The sequence below is a fragment of the Bidens hawaiensis genome, unplaced genomic scaffold (genome assembly GCF_021521415.1).
Source record: "Bidens hawaiensis isolate Kalapana, Puna unplaced genomic scaffold, B.hawaiensis_p1.1 tig00007241_1, whole genome shotgun sequence".
NCBI classification, from domain to species: Eukaryota; Viridiplantae; Streptophyta; class Magnoliopsida; order Asterales; family Asteraceae; genus Bidens; species Bidens hawaiensis.
This window is the reverse complement of record NW_027491498.1, coordinates 768,031-773,868: the sequence shown is the minus strand read 5'-3', so window position 1 is coordinate 773,868 and position 5,838 is coordinate 768,031.

Below are 5,838 nucleotides of genomic sequence, written 5' to 3'. Positions count from 1 at the left end.
TGTGTGTTTTGGGTGGTGTATGGAATATGTGTAAATGAATCGATTAAGGGTTAATTATTGTTTATATATGATGGGTCATGGGCTTAAGCCCATGGTCTATCTTCCTTCCTTTCTAATCCAAGTCCATTACCCATATAAAGACACATTATGAGCTGATTTACGGACATAAATGGATTGTTGTTCATTTTCGCACTTTCGGATGTCCTTGCAGTCTTCTGCCTTTGGAAGCAACCACAAGTTTGATTCAAAAGCTGACGATTTCTATTTTGTTGGATAAGCTGGAATCATTGCTTACTGAGTTTACAACAAGGTCACAAAATAGATTATGGAATCTTATGGTGTGTGCTGGCTAGAGGAAAACAAGATGACCTAACTGGTTATTCAATTACAATGAATTATTTAAGCCATTTAATGTGTTTCCAGATGCTGTTGTAGGTTCTGCAGGTCCGTTGCATGGTGTTAATGATGAAGATGAGGTTATTGTTACAACTATTAATATAAACAATCCAACAGTGCTAAGTACTTATCCATCTGACATGAATGATTAAGCACCCGCATCTTAATATCTGTTCAGAAGCCGATTCATATGACAAAATCTTATATCGTTTATGAAGAATCTACACAACCTGCTGTTGGAACTAAATCAACGAATTTCAACAACCCCGTTCGTTAGACATTTGGAAGTTACGTATTCCCATAACCAATTCCTTGTGTGTATGTTGCAAGTACTTCTTACTAGGGTTGTCATATCATGTCGGACATGACAAGATAAGACACGATGTCCTGTTGTGCTAAACACGAACACGACATGATAACTAATCGTGTCATTTTTTTCCAAACACGAACACGAACCTATTTAGTAACAGGTTAACCTGTTAGGGGACATGTTTAAAGAGACAATGATTAATATACGTATAATGAAACCAAAATTTTTAAAATGAGCATAAAAGTCTTAATTAGTAGATAATCCATAACATATTTGAAACAAAAAACAACAAATCAATAACATACTATAAATAAAATACGACAAATACATAACATACTTGATTCAAAAAACCACATAAGCAAGTCAAAACATACATAAAAAAATATCGGGTTTAGACGGGCATTAGTGAAATGTCTTGTGTAAGTATGACAGTAGGTTTAAGACTTTAGGAGTGTATATATATTTTATATTTTTAAAATAAAAATCTACACATGTTACTAATAGGTTAATAGGTCTTTAACCTGTTAGGACACAGATTTAAACATGTCTTAAACAGGTGGACTTATTTAAGACACAAAACCTGTTAAGGTCAAACCCAAACCTGTTAAAACCCGTGGCGTGTCTTGTTAACAGGTCCGTGTCATAAATTGACAGCCCTACTTCTTACTCGCACAGCTCTCCATTTGGGCAATATACTTCCACTTTTGGATTCCAATACACTTTCACGAATCTTCCCATCAGTAATTCTGTGCCAATTCATCAAGTTCCTAACAACATTCAACGCGATCGTCCAATTGAGAATGTGTTCAGTCCACTTGAGGCAAGAGATTCTACCAGATTGGAGAAATAAATTATTGTCTCTACTCATGAATTACATCTCAAAATGAACCTATAAACACTGACATGGAGTTACAAGAACCAAGTTGGGTTGAGGGTATGCATGAAGGTTGAATCAGTTTGACAAGTTGAAAGTCTAGAAATTGGTTGAGGTACCAGAAGATAAGAAGTCACTTGATGCTAAATGGGCCTTTCAAAATAAGCAAAACGACAGTGGGGGTGATTGTGAGAAACAAAACATGGTTGGTGGTTCGTGGTTTCGTCAGATTGAGGGTCTTGATTACACTGAGGTTTATGCTCTCGTGGCTCGTCTTGAAGCCATTTGCATTTTCTTAGCGTATGCCTCATACATGGGATTTACTGTTTTTTAGATGGATGTCAAAATGAATTTTCTTTATGGAAAAGTCAAAGAAGAGATATACGTGGATCAGCCATCTGGGTTCACTGATCCGAAACACGTCTATAAGTCGCATAAGGCTCTTTACGGCCAACATCAAGCTCCTCAAGCTTGGTACGCCACCTTGATAGGCCATCTGCTAGAACATGGGTATACACGAGGTACATTTGATTAGACTCTATTCCTCAAGAAAATCGACTAGGATCTCATTATGGTTCAAATTTATGTGAACGATATCATCTTTGGGTCCACGACTCAACATTTGTGCATGGAATTTGAGGAGGTAATGAAAAATAGGTTTGAAATGAGTTCACTTGGTGAAATGATCACTTTTTTAGGTCTTCAAGTCTGTCAGAGTTCATACAGTATTCTACTGCATCAAGGTAAATATGTTGAAGACATGTTGGTCAAGTTTGAGATGCAAGACTCCAAGATTGCTTCAACACCAATGGCTGAGAGACCGATGCTCAAATCAAATCCAGAGATCCAGAAGGGAACACGTAGATCAACCTCTATATCGATCAATGATCGGGTCCTTGATGTATCTAATCGCCGGTCGTCCATCATATTTGCAGTCTGTCAATGTGCTCGTTATTAGGCTAATCCTAAACTATCTCATTTAAAAACTATTAAAATAATTTTTAGATATAAGAAAGGGATGCCGAAGTTAGGTCTTTGGTATCCAAAGAGTTCAGATTTTGATTTATATGCTTATGCTGACAAAAATTACGAAGGTTGTGATATTGACTGGAAATCCATATTTTGTAGATGCCAGTACTTGGAAGATCGACTCATCTCATGGCAATGCAAAAAACAATAAACGGTGTCTACGTCCACTACTGAGGCTGAATATGTAGCTGCATCCTTTTGTTGTTCACATGTCATTTAGATGCAACATCAATTGATGGACTACAATTTGAAATTTTTTAACACTTTTATCTTTTCTTATAAGGATTCTGCAATTTATATTATTAAGAATCTGGTTTAACATCCTAAAACCAAACACACTGACATTAAAATTCATCTTTTTCGAGATTGTTTCTAACGTAAATTGATTCATTTGGAACTGGTCCACACTGATAATAATGTGGCGAACTTGTTTACCAAACCTTTTGGTACAACTCGATTCAATGTTCTTGTAGGGTTCCTTCAAATTCTCCGTTTCGATAATTGAGTCTATTTTTTTTATTTTTTATTTTATTTTTTTGTTAATTTGTACATAAAGTTCTTTTAGTTTTTACTTTTTGCACAAAATTAGAGGGAGAAAATTTTAAAAAACTATACAAAAATAGTGTGTGTGTGTGTGTTTTAAAGGAGGGGTGATTATAAACAAATACAAAAATAGTGTGTGTAGTTTATTTGAAAACAAAATAAAAAATTATAAAAATAAAAAAAATTCAAAAATAGTGTCTTAATTGTTGCATCTGTATGGGAGATGACATGAATCTTCGTGTTAACGGTAAGATCAACACATGTAAGATACTGTAGCTGAGACACATAGATTTTGTAATCCATGTGTCGGTAGATTCAGTCCTTATGAATGAAAAGTTGGTTTAACCATTGACTTGCCTTAAAATAATGAACATGTTATATATGGGAAACATCTTAGGGTCTTATTAATTATTTTTAATATACCTGCATAAAGACTGGAATGAAAGGTTGAGCCACACTGAAGCCTTGAGTTAGTAAGATCACCAAGAAGTCAGTTAGAAATGAGAATAGGTTATCATATGATGTTTGGATAAGCCTAATGTGTAAGTATGCTAGACAGCCGGTGATACATACTAAATTGTTATGCTTCTAGTTTAAGTGGTTAACATTTCATGGTATTTGGTCTTATGGCCTTCAATCATGTACTGATGGGATACTTCGGGGTCCGGACACCATTGGGTCTTTATAAGCTTTATCATATGGGTATTCATTTCTATAGATTGAATGTTAAGTGAGCTCAAAGAGAAAACATGCAGTTTATCAGCCAAAAAGTCAATAAATTGATCACATCGTACTTCAAAGTAGAAATACACTACTAACTTGATCAACCACGCTGTTAGTCATACATGGTCCCCTTGCTCATGTCCTAATACCATTAAGAAACAGACCATAATGAACACAATGTAGGTAAGCCATGTAAATGAAATCGTGCATAACCATCCATAGGAATGGACCTCGGGGTGTTGCTTGGTAACAGGGGTATTTTTGTAGTGGGGACCATTTGCTAGTTAGCTTCTTTAATATACCTAAATCATATCTAATGGCTTTCTGGTAGACTTGCGTGCTTAGGTTTAGGCGGGCAACAATATCCTTGATCGTCTTAGCTAATTCATCATAATTAAATTTGTGCATTGATTGTGCCATTATTTTGATCTACTGATGTTAAGGTTTAAGTCAAGTTGGTTGGTTTTATCTGGTAACACTATAATGAAGCATGGTAAAACATTATCATGACTTTTAAGTGTGGGTCCCATTAGATCATAATAACCTAAATTGTGACCGAACTTATCTTTCAAAGTAAGTATTACGGGTACGAGTTTAAGTGGACAACAATATCGACCATGGACCAGATCTAGCAAAGTATGTGTGTGCTGAATGTAACATCCCAAGTTTAGTTTGATATTTTAAATGAACAAGGTTTTATAGAAGTATAAAAAGATAAATGTAATTATCTAAAGTATGACAGGGCTAATTTTCACTAGATGAAAAGTTAAACATGAAACCCTGCCTCTTCTTATAAGAGTAGCTACCATCTCATTTCATAACCATCTTGGCCTCCAACCTCAATCAAACCTAAATTCCTATTTCTGAGTGAGCAACCGACAAAGACTCGACGATTCCCAAAGATATAACCGTCAGATCGGTCTCAAATGTTAACAGAGTGTTCATAGCATATGAATAAATATTTCTACAAGTCGGATCTTTGATCAGAGGTCGGGAAGTCTAGTTTTTATTAGTGAAACCCTAACAGTGAAAAAGTAAGTTTTCCGGCAACTGTTTTAGTTTTCCGGCGACTATAACGTTGAATTCTGGCAACATAGAGCATAGGGGTTTGTATATCTTGGGGAGACGTTTCCGTGGCCACTTGAAACGCCCAAACGGAGTTCGTTTGATATGGTTTGGGGCTTCTTGAGTGATTTCTAACATAAACCTCAGATGTACGTTTTTATTAACAAGGTGTAATTATCGTGTACGGATTTGTATGAAACTTGATAAATTGATAGATCGGGTGATGATTAATGATTAAGTGAATAAATTTTTAGTAGATGGGTTAGTTGGCTCGGTTCGGGTCAATCGAGTAAGGTTCGACTCAAGAAAAGGATGGGTATACGAAGTCGGGTTTCCATGAAACTTTGTACGATAGTAAATCGCACCTTAACGTGTAAGAATGAGATAAACTTGGTGTTAAACAAGTTTTTGGGACGGTTCGGGACGAACGGGTGGTGTTCGGACCATATATGGAACAAGTGGGTAAGGTTGTTAAGGCCCAAAACTCGTTATATCGGTAAAACGAATCATAAGGGGTTGAAAGAAAACGTTTATAATGAAAGAGTAGGAAAATCTAGTTCGAATCGAATTTATAAAACTTCGATTCGATTGTACTACCAGAATTCAATTAGATTCATTTGGAAAATCGACTTGATTCCTTTGGAAATTCAACTCGATTCATTTGGAAATTCGACTCGATACGTTTAGGAAACTTGATTTGATTCGTTTGGTATTAAGTCAGATTAGCTTAATGGCCTGAGTAATAAGACTTAGATAGCGAGAAGTTAATTAATACATAAATCTGTTAAACAGTTAGCCTTGCTCAGCTGAGGAAATGTGTTACAATAAATTCCAAGAGAGACAGGACCGAGGTAAGTTTCTAGCCCCATTTCTCTGCTACGTTTTGGGGCGGTGTGCA